At 44.5% G+C, this 18,417-nt stretch overlaps 1 long non-coding RNA gene across 1 annotated transcript; it reads right to left on the bottom strand.

Moving 5' to 3' along the window:
* Nucleotides 1–272: 272 nt before the first annotated feature.
* Nucleotides 273–7,058, bottom strand: LOC310840236. The gene is made up of 4 exons (XR_014561855.1): nt 6,731–7,058; nt 4,046–4,890; nt 1,176–1,797; nt 273–835 (listed from the first exon to the last, which is right to left on the bottom strand). It is a non-coding gene; the product is annotated as an uncharacterized lncRNA (long non-coding RNA).
* Between the last annotated feature and the right edge of the window lie 11,359 nt (nt 7,059–18,417).

Raw genomic sequence — 18,417 nt, 5'->3', positions numbered from 1 at the left:
TCATGCGAACAGAGTCAATATTTTAATTAATATTGGTTTATTAATTGGTTTAATAATTACAGGCAAACAGCAGAGGACCTGCACAAACAACGCTGACACCAAACCCTACATATATTTGGTAAAATAGAAAAATCGCCACCCGACCCCACCCCCACCCATCGTTCCCCCCCTCCACCTCTTTCCCCTTTTCTTTCTAATGTCTCAACAAATGAAAATGAATTGTAAAAATGTTACATGGGGGGGGGGAAACATGAGAGAGAGACATTGCACACTTTTGTAAATCAACAAAATCTTTAATAAATAAATAAATAAATAAATAACTACTAGTCATAAAAAAGGGCCTCCTCACCTGAAGGACATCAAAGCCCACCTGAATTCCCAAAACAAAACTATCATATCCTGATCCACGCAGATCCATCCGTGTATGGAGCGATCTGCGTTGATCTGGGTCTGATAGTTTACGACTCCCTGTTGTAGGGTATAACATGTATAATAGTATGTTTTGGGACTTCAGGTGGACTTTGATGTCCTTCAGGTGAGCTTTGGGGCGTACGGCTTTCCTCCATCTCTACTGCGCAGGATTCCTCAGGAATGACAAGATCTTTTGCATAGCTTTCCTCCATCTCCACTGTGGAGGATTTCTCTTGAATTACCAGATCCAGCAAAGAACCACACTTCGAACAAGTAGTTAGACTCTCGCTATTCACTGCACTTCCTGGGGTAATCACCACTACAGTTTCTATTAGAGATGTATCTGTTGTGGTGGTCCTGGTGCAACATCTCTCCATCCCAACCAATGCTGCACTCAGCAGCTGGAAACCTGCAGCGATATAGCCTAGATCAGGGGTCTGCAACCCGCGGCTCCGGAGCCGCATGTGGCTCTTTTACACCTTTGCCGTGGCTCCGGGGCGGATACTAGCGAGGGGAGGAGGCGCATTGTGCACCCCTACACTCCCCACTGTGGCGGGCGCTGTACTGGCTGTGACGTTGCATGGGGGCGGTGCGTGCGTTAGTCATGCACCGTCCTGACGTCACCTTCCCGCCCGCTGTCAGATCGCGGCTCCGGAGATATATTTGTTTTAAATGTCTAAATGGTTTTGCGGCTCCCAGCTTTTTTTTCCTTCGGAAACGGGTCCAAGTGGCTCTTTTTGTCTTAAAGGTTGCAGACCCCTGGCCTAGATAAATAGAAGGTCCAATATGCTGCTTGCTGGGAATTTGAGGCAATTCAAAAGTTTCGGGGAAGTCAATTTCCCCATTTTGTAAGACAGCAGACATGTTCCACACCACAGAAATCAGGACGAGTATTCCTGCAGATAAGTATAGCAGAGCTCCAAGCCCAAAAAAGGTTAAGAGAAAATCCTTGTGTTTTCCAGGCTTGAGCACATTGAAAAGGGCAAATGACTGTAATCCAAGGGCCGCTGAATTCATAACGGCAGCTAAGACCATTAAGTCCTGAGCAATAAAAATTTCCCTCGGGAGGGTTGGATATTGCTCACTGAGATCTTCACAATGGTAATAAGAGTTGCCGTCATTAGCAGGGTCTTTCCAAAAGCAGGCATCCCAGATTCCAATCCAGATGTTTCCAGAGCCGATTCCCTTGACATTTTCCACGCGCCACACTCTCCAGTTGACACTGAGTGTGGATGCAATGCACATCGGCAAGGCCAAAATATCCATTAGGAATGCGGATAATTGGAGGCAGGACACGGATCTCAGCCACCTGACCACCAGGGAGCCATTTTCACCTGCAGGGGGGGTTTGGCCAGGAGGGGACCCAGGAAGACATTGGCAGACATCCTGGAAACAAAAGAGAAGACAAGATGCAGTGAGAGAGGGAATAACAAGTATGTCAAGTCATTGAAGGACATCCTTCCTCCTGCATTCTTCCTTCCATGCACAGAAAGAAGCAGCAAAAGAAAGAGTTCCCCTGCTCTCTCTCTCCCACCTGATCCAGAGAAGCCGACACTCAGACTTTCTTCCAGCACACTGCTACTGATTTAATCTACTGTTGCATTGTTCCTGTGAAAATGGCCAGAACCTCAGCAACTTGTGGTGGATGGGAAGCTGCTCGTGATTTTGCTGTTTTGTGGGTTGAACCACAGAGCCTAGGGCTTGCCGATCAGAAGGTTGGCGGTTCGAATCCCCGCGACGGGGTGAGCTCCCATTGCTCGGTCCCTGCTCCTGCCAACCTAGCAGTTCGAAAGCACTTCAAAGTGCAAGTAGATAAATAGGTACCGCTCCGACGGGAAGGCAAACAGCGTTTCTCTGCACTGCTCTGGTTGGCCAGAAGCGGCTTAATAATGACCCAGACACTGTATGCCGGCCAATAAAGTGAGATGAGCGCTGCAACCCCAGAGTCGGTCACAACTGGACCTAATGGTCAGGCGTCCCTTTACCTTTACTGTACCTATCTTTTTCCACTGAGCATAGACACAGCTGATGGCATAGTGAGGAATGTTTAATAGATAAACTTACATGAAATCCCTTCCGCAGCTACAGTCGAGTGTGCCGGGAACAAAGCAGGTATTTGCCACTGAACTGACGTTTCCCTGAGCAGCCAGCCAGCCACAGCAGCAACTGCTCTGCAGAATTCTTGGGTCAGTTACAGTCCAGTTAGAATCCTGACAACACCACAAATCATAACTCCAGGGTACTGGTCATTTGGAACATCAGGAAGTGGAAAATGGGAGGGAACTCAGTTCCCTTCTTTCCCAATGCAGAGTGTCTTTTCCAGGACACTGTGCAGTTAAAACACGTTCTTCCTGAAGTCAGATTCAGAGCAGTTCCAGCAGTAAAAATGGTGATACAGTATGTGTATGTCAGCACAGATTTGTTTGATGGGCCTGAATGCATTTCATAAAGGATCTCCATGTACAAGAAAGGCTAATAGCATGAGGCCCTGAACAATAAGAATTTCCTTGGCAAAATTATTGAAGACTCCTTACAAACCTCTCATTCTTCTTCCCCATTACATCTTGCTTGGACATTATAGTAAGGGAGAAGATCTTAGCTCTTTTCCTTTGCACTGGGACCACATGGAATGTGTGCCATGGGACCCCATCCCTCACACCAATACAGGCAACACCATTTTCAGAACCTAGGTGTCCATGATTTAAAATGGCTTTCCTAAGACACTTCCGTCAAAATATTTGTGTTGCTTTCTTCCTGTTCCTTTCTGTGTTGATGCTCCGAATGTGAGCTGCTCAGCTGCATGCAGTTTCCACTGAAGTGTGTGTGTGTGTGATTAACATTCGGCCAAGCAATGGGCCTAAATAACTTTGGGAGCCAGCCTTTAAAAATCTAAAGGAGATATCAAATTCAGAGGAATTAAAAGCTGTCATCTTTTTGACTATTTTAAACACCTTAGAAGATACACAAATGTTAATGTTTGAAGGAAGGCAGCAAATGGAGTATTGGAGCCATCCATTCATCCCAGTAGTTGTGACCATTGATAAGATGAAGCACTTTCACACCGCATGGCAGTGTGCAGTGCTTTTTAAAAGGTAAAGGTAAAGGACCCCTGACAGTTAAGTCCAGTTGCGACCGACTCTGGGGTTGCGGCACTCATCTGGCTTTACTGGCCGAGGGAGCCGACGTTGGTCCACAGACAGTTTTTCCGGGTCATGTGGCGAGCATGACTAAGCCGCTTCTGGCAAAACCACAGCAGCGCACAGAAACGCCGTTTACTGTCCCTCCAGAGCGGTACCTATTTATCTACTTGCACTTTGACGTGGTTTGGAACTGCTAGGTTGGCAGGAGCTGGGACCGAGCAAGGGGAGCTCACCTCGTCAAAGAAGCAAGTCCAGTTCTGTATCTGCATGACATCATTCACACCCAAATGCTCTGCCATTCTGTTTCCCCCACTTAATCCGGATACACCATCTCCATTGAAAACTCTGCTCAGTGACACCCATCCAATAGAAAAGTGCTGACCGTCTTCATGCAGATACACTTCCGTGCAGGGGTTTGGCCGACAAGTTCTTCCCGAGTGTGGGGATGTTTTCAGGGGCTCTTTGCTTTTCCCTGCCTCCCCTTTCATCCTCACCTGAGGAGATCTTGGCCATTCTCTTGACAGGGACCTCCGTTCTCAGGCCGGATTTCTGTTTTCCTTCATTCCTCCTTCTCCTGGTCTGGTTCCCTGAGAAAATAAGAGAGAGGAGGTTGCATGCAAGTCAAGGTGTGCAATGGATCTTCAGGGCATTTGGGAGGAAGAAAGGGTTCAGGAACAAGCGACGCAGCAGCCCCCCAAGCGTAAAAACACATTTGGACATATCGCTCATGAGATCCCCCCCCCCCCCCCGCAGGATATAAATGCAGAACATCCTGTGCTCCTATTAATATACAAAGTGGGGTATTTCATATGATAAGAACAGAGGAAGCTGCCTTAGACGGAACCAGACCAATTTTGGGAAAGTGCTACATGGGCCAGTCCACCAATTGGCTACCAATGAGAACATAGCAAAAGACAAAATGGCTGCCATATGGTGTGGTATGAAATAAATTTGCCTGGCTGTGGGGCGTGAAGGCCGCACCCTGCTAGACCCTTTCCACGTGGCCTAGTCCCAGACTCGCTAGCCCCACAAAAGAGGCTCCTCATGAGGCCAGAGGAACATGGCCTGGCTGTGGGGCATGATCCAAAACCTCCAGTCCCAGTCCAGTGCTCTAACCACTAAACCACACTGCCCCCATTGCAGTCTATAACAGCCTGGAGGGCCACAGATGCCCCATATTCTCTGGCTCTGAGATTGCCCAAAGTTTCCTTTCTATCTCTTGTTGTGCAAAAAGAAAAAAAGCCCATGACAAAAGTGATATTTTTGGTTCTTTGGAGACAGTTCTGCTTCTCTCTCTCTCTCTCTCTCTCTCTCTCTCTCTCTCTCCATTTAAAGGAGCCTCATTCCGGACTTCCGGGATAGCGCGAACGAGTAATGGCGGATTCCCTCCGAGCTCCGGAGGGAATCGGCTCCGTCGAGGACGGGTCTTGCCGTGCCGGCGACACGGGGACCCTTAAAAACCGCAGGCGCGGAAGCCTGCGGACCTGGTAACTCAGTGGGCACCTTAAGCGCCCTCCCCGACCCGCGAAGAGCCTTTTTAAAGGCTACGGAGTGGACTGGAGAGTGGCGCGGTGCTGAGAGTTCATCGCTACCTCGGCGGAGCGAAGCCGCGAGCCATTGCCGGAGAGCGCTGTCTTTCTTCCTGAAATTTGGACTGAAATAAGCAACCCGTGAGTAAAATGAAATTTCGGCACTAAAGTTTTCATCCTTGAATTCGAGTACGATCGGGGGACGTGTTAAAAAGGAAGTCCACACTCCCCCCCCCCCACCAAAAGTTTTAAAGCAAGGAGAGGAGTATTAAGGCGGAAAGACTTTGGTGTTTAAATATATAACTTTTACGAATTGGACTAAGAAGTTACTGTGCTGGAGAGAAGGAGAGAGAAATTTCAGAAGTTTTCCTTGCCTGGCTAACCCCCCACCTTTTTGGGATCCCGGGAGTGCCCTGCGTGTGAGCCCGAGGAAAGGAATAAAGAGTTTGACAGCTGTCAAAAGAGCTGTCAAACGGCTGGCCAAGGCCTGGAACTGTGTAACAAATATCTTTTTGGATTAAAAGTGTTACAACTAAACTGAATTGACTGGAAACAAAGTAATTTTGATTAACAAAGTAACAGACTGTTGGAAAAGAATCATGATGGAAATCCCCCTGGAGGAAACTAAAGACATTGCAATGGCTGCTGAAGGAAAATTACTGGCAGAGATACAGAAAATGTTTTCTTTTGTGGGAATTCTACAAGAGCAGAGTATGGCTATGAGTGAACAGCTGGTGACCTTCAATCTTAAACTAAACAACTCTGTTGATGGCAGTAAGCGAATGGAAAAAAACTTTGCAGCTGCAGAAGAAGAGATAACTTTGGAACTGGGGGAAAAAGAAGAAGAAGGAGAAGAGGAAACCCAGGTGGAGAGCATTAATCCAGAGCCTGTAACCTTTGGGAACAAAGGAAATAAAGAAGATGACCAGTGGACTACAAATCTGCAAAAGGAGAGAAAGATAAAAGAAGAAACCCCTGCAATAATTGGAATAATGGACTATAAAAGAGTAAATAAGTATGATGGGGACTTCTTCTTTAGACTGGAGCATGGGAGATCGGTGGATCCTGGGCAGAAATTGTTTTTGACTGATTTGGAAGGAGGAAAATATGAGGGGCTTGTGACAGAACTTCCTCGAGAAGAAAGGGTCAACAAAAAGGACTATCAACAAAACTGGTGGAGAGAGACTAACTGGGGCTTAAGGGCCTCTGATGTGAGGAATCCGGGCTAAACTGTTTTTTTCTTTTGAGGACATTGGTCTGGGAAGGGACAGAGGGGGGAGGGGAGAATAGAGTAATAAGAATCTGAGATTTTGAATTGAAATATTATGATCTTTGGTTAAATACAAAAAGGGAGGAATTCGTGGGAGAGAATTTGGGCCGACCTTAGAAAAAGGATTAAATGTGTAAAATTGGATAAGTAAAACCGGATCAAGTAAAAATGACAAATTGTAAGAAAAGATAGGAAGTGTATTTAAGAGATGAGAAGAAATAACTTGCTGAGATAATTAACGAAATTGGAAGGTGGGAAGGGGTGTGTGGGGAAGTCAATGAAAGAAGGTAATGAAAATAAGGGTATGAAATTTGAGATGTTTTGTTTGTTTTTCTTTAAAATTCAATAAAAATTTATTAAAAAAAAAAAATTAAAGGAGCCTCATTCCTTTTCCCACCCAACTTCCTCCTGCACACAGCTTCAAAATTTCCATGAAGAACTAACTAACTAACTAACCAACCATAATCGGAATTTACGAGATTAAGGAGATTATTTATTTTTATATAATGAAAATAAATGGGAGGATAAGTGAATTGCGCAAGGCAAGAATATATAGGATGGCAAAAATTAAAAGAAACAAAGAATATGATTTGGGTTCTTAAAATAACAACAACACATGCCTCTTTAGTGGATTTCAGAACAAATGTCTCTCTCTTTTTTAAAATTACCCAAACACTGTAATGCAAAGAGTTCTGGTGACAATGCAGTGAGATTGAGTAGAATGCCTGAGTAGAAAGCCTTGGATCCAGGACTTGGATACCCCCTGGTGATGAATTCACTCTTTCCACCCACCCACCCCCCTTTCAAAAATGTGCATGAAATGAATGAGCTGGCATTCATATCTATTCTTTAAAAAAGCATATTTTCTATTATTATTGGGTCCATTCTGACAAATATTGGGTCCATTCTCTCACTTCTGACCCTTCTTGATTCCCTCATTCCTGGGGGTTGGACTAGATCACCCATGGGGTCCCTTCCAACTTTTCCGTTCTGCGATTCTCTCGCCTACAATTCCGACACCCGCTTCAGGTTGTACCAATCAGACCATCAGATAAACCACATTTTCTCCAGTTGATGGTCTTTTTTTAAGGGGTAGAAAGGGCACAAAATAGCCTGGCACCAGCACAAGGCCAACAAACACAAAAAGGAAAAACATCAACGATGTACAGGCCAGCTGGGTAACCCTAGCTTCTACTGAGAGCCCAGTAGAAGACTTGCTGATCAGAAGGTCAGAGGTTCGAATCCCCACGACGGGGTGAGCTCCCGTTCCTCGGTCCCAGATCCTGCCAACCTAGCAGTTCAAAAACACGTCAAAGTGCAAGTAGATAAATAGGTACCGCTCTTATTCTAAGTAAAGCTTAATATCACAGAAACAGAAAATATGTTTGACTTTCTAGGAAATGGCACTGCTGTTCAGATTGCGAGTTACCCAATCTCACAATTGCTTAAGATCATGCAAACAGACCGATAGCCCATTCTAGTCCAATGCACTGATGTCCACAAAAACCAGACGGATGATTCAAGGAAGCTTCCAGGCAGGGCATGAAGGCACTTAGCAATTCCCCCCTCCCAGAACTGATATTCCAGGACAAACCTTTGTTTTGATCCTGCAAATGCATCTCTTGCTCATCTTTTGGGTTAACTGTGCAAATCGTTCATGGCATCCTGAAAACTCAAAGAGTTACAAAGGCACTTCTCCAGTTGTGCACTCTGTGGAGAATTCTGCTGCAGAAACCACCTTCATGCCTACAGCTGCCTAGAGTGAGAAGATGCTAGGATCTTCCAAATTATTGCTTCAAAGGAGCATCTGAGGCCACTGTAACTGTTTTTGTTCTTGGGGAAATTTTCTAATCACAAAGCCACGATTCCCAAGGACTAAAAAGGTGGAGATCTTTTTTTATATATAATATTTTTTTATTCATTTTCCAAACATTTTTATACAATCAACTCATATTAACTCTCACATTCATCAATTTTTGACTTCCCTCAGTTTCTCTGCCAATCTTTCGTTAAAATTTCAATTGTTAATGCATTCCTGAACTTATTATTGCCTTTAACCATTCCTCTTCCTTTCTCCTACTTTCTTTTTTACAATATTTCTTAATTTTTCACAGAGACTCTTCAAAACCAACAAGCGTTGTCTGTGCATCACATATGCTTTTCAGATAATCTGTAAATTTCCCCCAGTCCTCGATAAACTTTTGGTCTTTCTGATATCGAATCTTCCCAGTCAGTTTATCCAATTCCGCATATTCAGTCAGTTTCATTCTCCATTCTTCCACAGTTGGAATTTCTTCCTGCTTCCATCTTTGCGCCAGAAGTATTCCTGCAGCTGTTACAGCGTATTGGAAAAGTTTACAATCTTTTCTATTAATTTCATTACCTACCAATCCTAGTAAGAAGGCTTCTGGTTTTCTAACCAATGTATTTCTCAACATCTTTTTCAATTCCTTATATATCGTTTCCCAGAAGCCTTTCACCTTTTTGCATTCCGACCACATATGATAGAAAGTTCCTTCCTTTTCTTTACATTTCCAACACTTGTTACATGTTTTAAAAAAGGTGGAGATCTTGCAGGGGAGGGAGAACTTGGTGCTGCTCCCTTAGGTGCCAATATTCCCAGAAACTGCAGAGAAGGAGGAGCCAGGAGATTTGGAATATTACCCAAAGAAAAATACAGCAGATGAAGGGCCTGTGGCAGAGGGGGGGGGGGGACCTGGCACCCTACTCTGCTGCCTATTTGCACAATTCATGTAGCAGTATAGAGCATGAGCAGCAAAACCTCATTGCCTTTCGGAATACTGCGTTTGCTGCTTCCCATTTAATACCACCAGCCGAATCCCACACAAGTTTTGAATCATGCCCCACAGCCAGGCGAAGTTCCTCCGGCCTCAAGGGGAGCCTCTTTTGCAGGGCTAGTGAGTCTAGGCCTAGGCCAGGTGAAAAGGGCTTTGTAGGGAGTGGCCTTCACACTCACAGCCAGGCAAATTTATTTCATACCACACCATATGGCAGCCATTTTTTGCCATCCACCATGGCAGCCATTTTGTCTTTTGCTATGTTCTCATTGGTAGCCAATTGGTGGACTGGCCCATGTAGCACTTTCTCAGAATTGGTCTGGCTCCGTATAAGGCAGCTTCCTCTGTTCTTATCATATGAAATACCCCACTTTGTATATTAATAGGAGCACGGGATGTTCTGCATTTATATCCTGCGGGGGGGGGGGGGATCTCATAAGCGATATGTCCAAATGAGTTTTTACGCTTGGGGGGCTGCTGCGTCGCTTGTTCCTGAACCTTTTCTTCCTCCCAAATGCCCTGAAGATCCATTGCACACCTTGACTTGTAGGAAAATGGTTGTTTATGCCTATGTGGTAAAATGGGTGCATGGGTGGAAATTTACTGCAGCCTGACCTTTTGGCAGGGCAGGCTGTGCTGGGCATGATCAGCGCGTGAACACCTCATGCTAGGCCAGTGATTGGTCCATATAGTGTAGCCTGATAATGGGGTGATTTCCATGTATGGTATTGTATTTATCGGCAGAGTTGATACAATGTTGTAAGTTTTTTACTGTTCATAATAAATGTTGGGCTGCAGCAGCTTTTTAGCAGTTAGTTAAGCTTTGAGGCTGGTTAGGCCCTTTCAATCCATTCTGGCGTGAGACTGATTATTTTATGACGAGCAGGCCCTCGTCATTGACTTGCATGCAACCTCCTCTCTCTTATTTTCTCAGTGAACCAGACCGGGAGAAGGTGGAATGAAGGAAAACAGAAATCCGGCCTGAGAACGGAGGTCCCTGTCAAGAGAATGGCCAAGATCTCCTCAGGTGACGGGGTGAGCTCCCGTTGCTCGGTCCCAGCTCCTGCCAACCTAGCAGTTCCAAACCACGTCAAAGTGCAAGTAGATAAATAGGTACCGCATCTGTGGCTCTCCAGGCTGTTATAGACTGCAATGGGGGGCAGTGTGGTTTAGTGGTTAGAGCACTGGACTGGGACTGGAGGTTTCGGATCATGCCCCACAGCCAGGCCATGTTCCTCTGGCCTCATGAGGAGCCTCTTTTGTGGGGCTAGCAAGTCTGGGACTAGGCCACGTGGAAAGGGTCTAGCAGGGTGCGGCCTTCACGCCCCACAGCCAGGCAAATTTATTTCATACCACACCATATGGCAGCCATTTTGTCTTTTGCTATGTTCTCATTGGTAGCCAATTGGTGGACTGGCCCATGTAGCACTTTCCCAAAATTGGTCTGGTTCCGTCTAAGGCAGCTTCCTCTGTTCTTATCATATGAAATACCCCACTTTGTATATTAATAGGAGCACAGGATGTTCTGCATTTATATCCTGCGGGGGGGGGGGGGATCTCATGAGCGATATGTCCAAATGTGTTTTTACGCTTGGGGGGCTGCTGCGTCGCTTGTTCCTGAACCCTTTCTTCCTCCCAAATGCCCTGAAGATCCATTGCACACCTTGACTTGCATGCAACCTCCTCTCTCTTATTTTCTCAGGGAACCAGACTGGGAGAAGGAGGAATGAAGGAAAACAGAAATCCGGCCTGAGAGCGGAGGTCCCTGTCAAGAGAATGGCCAAGATCTCCTCAGGTGAGGATGAAAGGGGAGGCAGGGAAAAGCAAAGAGCCCCTGAAAACATCCCCACACTCGGGAAGAACTTGTCGGCCAAACCCCTGCACGGAAGTGTATCTGCATGAAGACAGTCTGCACTTTTCTATTGGATGGGTGTCACTGAGCAGAGTTTTCAATGGAGATGGTGTATCCGGATTAAGTGGGGGAAACAGAACGGGAGAGCATTTGGGTGTGAATGATGTCATGCAGATACAGAACTGGACTTGCTTCTTTGACGAGGTGAGCTCCCCTTGCTCGGTCCCAGCTCCTGCCAACCTAGCAGTTCCAAACCACGTCAAAGTGCAAGTAGATAAATAGGTACTGCTCTGGAGGGACAGTAAACGGCGTTTCTGTGCGCTGCTGTGGTTTTGCCAGAAGCGGCTTAGTCATGCTCGCCACATGACCCGGAAAAACTGTCTGTGGACCAACGTCGGCTCCCTCGGCCAGTAAAGCCAGATGAGTGCCGCAACCCCAGAGTCGGTCGCAACTGGACTTAACTGTCAGGGGTCCTTTACCTTTACCTTTTAAAAAGCACTGCACACTGCCATGCGATGTGAAAGTGCTTCATCTTATCAAAGGTCACAACTACTGGGATGAATGGATGGCTCCAATACTCCATTTGCTGCCTTCCTTCAAACATTAACATTTGTGTATGTTCTAAGGTGTTACAAATAGTCAAAAAGATGACAGCTTTTAATTCCTCTGAATTTGATATCTCCTTTAGATTTTTAAAGGCTGGCTCCCAAAGTTATTTAGGCCCATTGCTTGGCCGAATGTTAATCACACACACACACACTTCAGTGGAAACTGCATGCAGCTGAGCAGCTCACATTCGGAGCATCAACACAGAAAGGAACAGGAAGAAAGCAACACAAATATTTTGACGGAAATGTCTTAGGAAAGCCATTTTAAATCATTGGCACCTAGGTTCTGAAAATGGTGTTCCCTATATTGGTGTGAGGGATGGGGTCCCATGGCACAAATTCCATGTGGTCCCAGTGCAAAGGAAAAGAGCTGAGATCTTTTCCCTTACTATAATGTCCAAGCAAGATGTGATGGGGAAGAAGAATGAGGTTTGTAAGGAGTCTTCAATAATTTTGCCAAGGAAATTCTTATGGTTCAGGGCCTCATGCTATTAGCCTTTCTTGTACATGGAGATCCTTTATGAAATGCATTCAGGCCCATCAAACAAATCTGTACTGAGATACACATACTGTATCACCATTTTTACTGCTGGAACTGCTCTGAATCTGACTTCAGGAAGAACACGTTTTAACTGCACAGTGTCCTGGAAAAGATACTCTGTTTTGGGGAAGAAGGGAACTGAGTTCCCTCCCATTTTCCACTTCCTGATGTTCCAAATGACCAGTACCCTGGAGTTATGATTTGTGTTGTTGTCAGGATTCTAACTGACATAAGAATTCTGCAGAGCAGTTGCTGCTGTGGCTGGCTGGCTGCTCAGGCGAACGTCAGTTCAGTGGCAAATACCTGCTTTGTTCCTGGCACGCTCGACTCTAGCTGAGGAAGGCATTTCACGTAAGTTTATGCATTAAGGATTCCTCACTATGCCATCAGCTGTGTTTATGCTCAGTGGAAAAAGATAGGTGCAGTAAAGGGACCCCTGACCATTAGGTCCAGTTGTGACCGACTCTGGGGTTGTAGCGCTCATCTCACTTTATTGGCCAAGGGAGCCGGCATACAGCGTCCGGGTAATTATTAAGCCACTTCTGGCGAACCAGAGCAGCGCACAGAAACGCTGTTTGCCTTCCCGTCGGAGCGGTACCTATTTATCTACTTGCACTTTGACGTGCTTTTGAACTGCTAGGTTGGCAGGAGCAGGGACCGGGCAATGGGAGCTCACCTCGTCGCGGGGATTCGAACCACCAGCCTTCTGATCGTCAAATCCCGAGCAGCTTCCCATCCACAACAGGTTGCTGAGGTTCTGGCCATTTTCACAGGAACAATGCAACAGTAGATTAAATCAGTAGCAGTGTGCTGGAAGAAAGTCTGAGTGTCAGCTTCTCTGGATCAGGTGGGAGAGAGAGAGCAGGGGAACTCTTTCTTTTGCTGCTTCTTTCTGTGCATGGAAGGAAGAATGCAGGAGGAAGGATGTCCTTCAATGACTTGACATACTTGTTATTCCCTCTCTCACTGCATCTTGTCTTCTCTTTTGTTCCCAGGATGTCTGCCAATGTCTCCCCTGGTCCCCTCCTCTCCAAACCCACCATGCGGGAGAAAGAAGGCTCCCTCGTAGTCAGGTGGCTGAGCTTAGTTTCCGGCCTCCAGATATCTGCATTCCTGGTGGATCTTTTGGCCTTGCCGATGTGCATTGCGTCAACACTCAGTGCCAACTGGAGAGTGTGGCGCGTGGAAAACATCGAGGGGACTGGCTCTGGAAACATCTGGATTGGAATCTGGGATGCCTGCTTTTGGAAAGACCCTTCTAACGACGGCAACTCTTATTACCATTGCGAAGATCTCAATGAGCAACATCCAACCCTCCCGAGGGAAATTTTTATTGCACAGGATTTAATGGCTTTAGCTTCCATTATGAATTCAGTGGCCCTAGGATTAATTTCATTTGCCTTGTACAATGTGATCAAGCCCAGAAAACATAAGGATTTTCTCTTTCGCTTTTTTAGGCTTGCAGCTTTCCTGAACTTAGTTGCAGGGATACTCGTCCTGATTTCTGTGGTGTGGAACATGTCTGCTGTCTTACAAAATTGGGAAATTGACTTCCCCGAAACTTTTGAATTGCCTCAAATTCCCAGCGAGCAGCATATTGGACCTTCTATTTATCTAGGCTATATCGCTGCAGGTTTCCAGCTGCTGAGTGCAGCACTGGTTGGGATTGAGAGATTTTGCGTCAAGACCACCGCAACAGATACATCTCTAATAGAAACTGTAGTGGTGATTACCCCAGGAAGTGCAGTGAATAGCGAGAGTCTAACTACTTGTTCGAAGTGTGGTTCTTTGCTAGATCTGGTAATTCAAGAGAAATCCTCCACAGTGGAGATGGAGGAAAGCTGTGCAAAAGATCTTGTCATTCCTGAGGAATCCTGCGCAGTAGAGATGGAGGAAAGCCGTACGTCCCAAAGCTCACCTGAAGGACATCAAAGTCCACCTGAAGTCCCAAAACATACTATTATACATGTTATACCCTACAACAGGGAGTCGTAAACTATCAAATCCAGATCAACGCAGATCGCTCCATACACGGATGGATCTGCGTGGATCAGGATATAATAGTTTTGTTTTGGGACTTCAGGTGGGCTTTGATGTCCTTCAGGTGAGGAGGCCCTTTTTATGACTAGTAGTTATTTATTTATTTATTTATGATTTTGTTGATTTACAAAAGTGTGCAATGTCTCTCTTTCATGTTTTCTCCCCCCATGTAACATTTTTACAAATCATTTTCATTTGTTGAGACATTAGAAAGAAAAGGGGAAAGAGGTGGTGGGGGGAACGATGGGTGGGGGTGGGGTCAGGTGGCGATTTTTCTATTTTACTTACTATATGTAGGGTTTAGTGCCAGCGTTGTTTGTGGTTCTCTGCTGTTTGCTTGTAATTATTAAACCAATTAATAAACCAATATTAATTAAAATATTGATTCTGTTCACATGATCTTGGCCGGTCTTAATGCACGCTCTCGTTCCGTTTTTCAGAGCCTCCTCCAGAGCAGACCCACTAAAGCCTAACCGGTGGGTCAACTCCTGTGTAGGATTCAGTTCTTGATAATTGTGCACTTGGGTCTGGGTTAAAGGTGCATCTACACGGATCCTCATGGATCCTCCACTTTTTAAAAAATAACTCCAACAAATGCAGTGTCAAATTACACCTGGAAGGCACGCCTACAGACTGGACTATCAAACACGTGGATGCAGCACCACAAAAACATGGATCCGAGGCATGGATCCTCATGAATTCATATGATTTTTATAGTGAAACAAAATAAAAACACGATGATACTGTAGACCACTTTTTAGTCTGTAAGCAGAACCCAAAAAATCACGCATCCACTGTTTCGTGATGCCGAAACGGAGCAAAAACATGGTTGAAAAACACGGATCCTGATGGATCCTCATGATTTTTGCATTAGATCAGCCCAAAGTCACCATCAGATCAAACATCATGGCCATGGGCACAGCATGCAACACAAAAATCCCAGATCCATGGCTTCCTGGTGACACCGTAACCCAAAAACGTGGTATTGAAGCACGGATCCTCATGGATCCTCACACTTTTCACATTGGGCCACCCCAAACTCACTGTCAAATCACACATCATAGCCAGGGGCACAGCCTGCACCACAAAAATCATGAGTTGCAATACAAAAATCACAAAAATGCCCTTACCTGCACTGTTAATGTCACCACTGGAACATTATTATTAGAGCCGATAGGAGAATATATGACTATATATTGTACCAGGATATGGTTCATCTTCAAGAACAGATCAAATACATGCCAAAGGATTAAAGAGGAGAAAAAATATGAAACTGCTTACATACTGTCAACTAATATCCAGATTCAAGAAAGACTGTATGGCAAACATTTAAATCAGTGAAAAGACAGTATTGGAGTCCATCATAACAGAGTTCTACCTTTTGGGTAGAATTTATAAACTATTACTCAAATATGACACTGAGCCCGAACAAGCAAAACCTTATATGACAAAATGGATGCAAACATTTTAAGAGCAGTTTACAGTGGAACAATGAGAACAATTATGAATAAAGGAATAACACTTACTGCAAGTTAAGCCCTAAAACAAAATTGGTACAGTGGAACCTCGGGTTGCAGACATAACCCGTGACTGAGGCACGTCCGCAACCCACAGCGTTCGCATCCTGAAGTGCCACGCCTGCACAGGCACACACAGGTGCAATTTGCACTTCTGCGCATGTGCGAGTGGCGAAACCCGGAAGTAACCCGTTCCGGTACTTCCAGGTTTCCCACGGTCCGCAACCCAAAAACACGTAACCTGAAGGGGCCGTAACATGAGGTATGACTGTACAAAAATGTTCTTTCAATGGTATATAACTTTGAAAAATATACAGAAGATGAATAATGCAATGAATGGACATTGCGGGAAATGTGATAGACCTTAAGGAATCTTCTTCCAATTATGGTGCACTTGTGAAAAGACCAAAAAGTTTTGGAGGAAAGTTCATTTCGAAATGAACAAATGTAAAAAACAAACAAACCCCTAAATATGCATTGGACCCCAAAACTATGCTGTTGGGAATGACTCCTTCAGCTACTGTATGGTGAAATTGTCAGTGGAACTATTTAGTTATATGACCATAGCAGTTAGAGTGGTGTTGGCTAAGATATGGAAATCTGACATATGTCCTGAAATAGATGCAGGGAAAGAGAAACTATCAGAATATGCAGTAATGGCAAAACTCGCCAATTCAGTAAATAATTGACTCATCTTTATAATTTGTATGCAACTTAACAGAACTGTAAGAAAATGAACATCTGTATGGATTTGTATAATAGACCTTAGTTACAAAAATATTTCCTGTTTAAAAATAGAAGCTTTGGGTGTATATGATAAAGAAAGAAATATATAGTAGAAGAAATCTTGTCTGTCTGATCTAGAAATGAAATCATATTTTAAAATAATTCTTGCTTTAGATTTTTATAATCATATATGGTATTTCTCCAATAGCAAACTACCTAGAATTGGAAATAATATTTAGTACACTAACCTTTGTTTAACTCTTGATAAATGTCAGCTTGCTGAGTTATTTTGTAGCATTGTGATTCAATGTTAGATTTGCGCTCAACAAGGGAAACCCACATGATCTGAAGGAACTACAACTAATCCAGAATGCGGCAGCTAGTCTGGTGACTGGGAGTGGCCACTGGGACCATATAACACATGTCCTGAAAGACTTATATTGGCTCCCAGCACATTTCCGAGCACAATTCAAAGTGTTGGTGCTGACCTTTAAAGCCCTAAACGGCCTTGGCCCAGTAGACCTGAAGGAGCATCTCCACCCCCATCGTTCTGCCCAGACACTGATGTTCAGCACCAAGGGCCTTCTAGTGGTTCCCTCACTGTGAGAAGCAAAGCGACATGGAAACAGGCAGAGGGCCTTCTCAGTAGTGGCGCCCGCCCTGTGGAATGTCCTCCCATTAGATGTCAAAAAGATAAACAACTACCTGAAGGCAGCCCTGTTTAGGGACGTTTTTAATGTGTGACTTTTTAATGTATTTTTATTTCATTTTTTTGGAAGCCACCCAGAGTGGCTGGGGAAATCCAGCCAGATGGGCAGGGTACAAATATATTATTATTATTATTATTATTATTATTATTATTATTATTATTATTATTACTACTTTGCAGGATTTGATAATCTTTATAGGTCTTTTAAATTTCTAATCTACCTATCTGTCTATCATCTATCTATCTATCTATCTATCTATCTATCTATCATCTATCTATCTATCCCCTCCCCCTTTTCCCTTTCTGTACTTCCCTATCCTTATAAAATTGAATATATATATATATTAAAAATTTATGTCTCCACAGTTTTCTGGTTTTTTATGTTTGGTCACCCGGAAATCACTATCAAATCACACATGATGAATATGACCCCTGAATGAACCACAAAACCCACAGAGCATAGCCAAGGAACAAACACTATATTAAATACTTTAATCCTCATGGATCGTCATGATTGTTAAATGGACTCCACCAAATTATATTGTAAGATCACACCAATGTCTATGGAATGACCGAAATAAAAACTCTATCTGAAATGGTTCTGCATTAGCAAGAACATTGTATTGAAATGACATTCATATTCATAGCTTCCACTGTGAAGAACTGCACCTGGAAATTTTTGACGCTGCTAAACTTCAAGAATATCCAAGGCAGAGATTGTGATGATCTTACCTGTGAATGTAAATTATCAAACCAACTAAATGGAGACCACCAAAGTAACCACGAAAAACAATCACCTGTCTTGCATCAATTCAGCTACAAATGGTTTTGCGACAAAAGATGGTTGCTTTGGGGGGGGGGTAATTATAAATGGAGGTTTAACTGCAAGTTTTCTTGCCAACAGATTTTGTCAGCGCAAACTCTGAAATACAGAACTGGACTTGCGTATTTGAAGGGGTGAGCTCCTGTTGCTCGGTCCCTGCTCCTGCCAACCTAGCAGTTCCAAACCACGTCAAAGTGCAAGTAGATAAATAGGTACCGCTCCGGCAGGACGATAAACAGCGTTTCTGTGCGGTGGTCAGGTTTCGCCAGAAGCGGCTTAGTCTTGCTGGCCACATGACCCGGGAAAATTGTCTGCGGACCAATGTCAGATGAGTGCCACAACCCCAGAGCCGTGAATGAACTTAACTGTCAGGGGTCCTTTACCTTTACCTTTTTAAAAGCACTGCACACTGCCATGCGATGTGAAAGTGCTTCATCTTATCAATGGTCACAA

Source organism: Podarcis gaigeae (genome assembly GCF_964106915.1).
Source record: "Podarcis gaigeae genome assembly, chromosome: 2".
NCBI lineage: Eukaryota > Metazoa > Chordata > Lepidosauria > Squamata > Lacertidae > Podarcis > Podarcis gaigeae.
Note: the sequence above shows the minus strand (reverse complement) of the source record. Positions and strands in the feature narration are given on the sequence as shown.